We start from the raw sequence: 2,061 nt of genomic DNA, 5'->3' as shown, positions 1-2,061 counted from the left end.
AATCAATATTTAATATTTCGAAAGATATATATCCAATATGACATGGTAATAATAATATAATAAATTTAAAATTTAAAATATAAATATACGAAATATAAATATAAATATGTATAAAAATATGAGTGTAGATAAATATACGTGTGAATATAAATGCGTATAAAAATTTATGTGTAATTAAGCATGAATATTGTAAAGTCTAAAATATAAAATATAAAACCTAAAATTTAAAGAGTTAGACATCTGACGATCGTTTCGCGGATATTACTATAATCACAAAGTGATCAAAAGATCAGCTTACTATCAGTAATTCCGCTCTTCGGAGATGAATTAAGAACCAATGGTATATATATAATATTAATTAAAACGTTAGAAATATTAAAAAATGAAAAATAATAATAAAATATATACTGTCCTTCCTATAAATTGTAAATTTAATCCTTCTGAAATTTGTAAAGTTCATTCCTTTCATCCTTTGTTGAAATTTCAAGCGTTAAACACTTTTTTGTATAAAAATTGGTATATTTTTTTCTTAATGTATAGAAGACCTCGGCAAAACTCATCCTGCTGTTAGACGTGTTGGTAATCCTATAAATCCGATCAAAGTTTGAAAATTCATCCACCGCGAATATTTCAACATTAAATTTTAATGTTGAAATATTTATATTTTAAATTTTAAATTTATTATATTATTATATTACCATGTCATATTGGATATATATCTTTCGAAATATTAAATATTGATTTCGTGAGTATATTATTGATAAGTTTATGAATTTATCAATAATATAAAAACACATATATATACATTTATTTGCTTAAAATAATTGAGCACTCAATATAAGTTCAGTTATATATGCTTTTAGAATATTACTTATAAAAGTTATATATATATATATATATATATATATACGGTAATAAGAAAGTGGAGGGGATCAAGATGTGGTAGTCATCAACTTTTAGACATTATATTATGTCTATTTATTTATTTATTTAAAAAAAAACAATTATAACAATATACATATATGTATAACATTATGCTTTACATACATAAAAATACCAGTAGTTATTAAAATATATAACGTAGAATATAGAAAGTAGAATAGTTTCTTAAAGCATATACATGTATGTATATATATGTATATTTATACATATACATGTATGTATGTATTTGTGTATTTGTGTTTGTCTCCCCACCATTGCTTGACAGCCGATGTTGTTGTGTTTACGTCCTCGTAGCTTAGGGGTTCGGCAAAAGAAACCGATAGAATACGTACCAGGCTTACAAAGAATAAGTCGTGGGGTCGATTTGTTCGCCTATAGGTGGTGCTCCAGCATGGCCGCAGTCAAATGACTAACACGAGTAAAAGAATACCTACATTCACACACACATATATCTATACGTGTTTGTGTGTGAATATGTGTGTGTGTGTGTGTGTGTGTATATATATACATACACACACACACACACACACACACGTCTATATATGGAATTGCACACACATACACGCACATACCTATACATACGCGGTTTACATACACACACATATTTATACTCGTGTCTGATGCGATCATGTTTGTACATATGTAGCTGTCTGTATATATGTTGTTTGATTGTATCTATTAGCACTGATTATGGCATGTTTGTGATTTGCTTATGATTCCGCCGCAGATGGCATTCGAAACCCCGAGTTATAAAAAAGCCAGATCAAATCATAGGCATCCAAGTGCGGCGCCGCTATTCCTAAATAGATCGGAAATCCTTAACTTTGCGACTGGCTGAGGTCAATGGCACAGTTTTAGGTCTTGAGAAGACAGCAAATGCAATAAAATTAACGTTGAAGGTTATCGTTAAAACCCGCTGGTGTGACTTCCTAACTCTAGAAGAAAAACATTGGGTCTTTAAACTCAAATGCCAAACATATGCATTCACACAGATAGAGAAAGACACGTACACACAAACACAACTAAACATACAAAAACATATGCATATGCATACACACACACACACACACACACACACACACACATATATATACATGTATGTATGTGTATATATATATA

Source organism: Octopus bimaculoides, chromosome 17 (assembly GCF_001194135.2).
Source record: "Octopus bimaculoides isolate UCB-OBI-ISO-001 chromosome 17, ASM119413v2, whole genome shotgun sequence".
NCBI lineage: Eukaryota > Metazoa > Mollusca > Cephalopoda > Octopoda > Octopodidae > Octopus > Octopus bimaculoides.
This window is presented reverse-complemented; position numbering follows the sequence as displayed.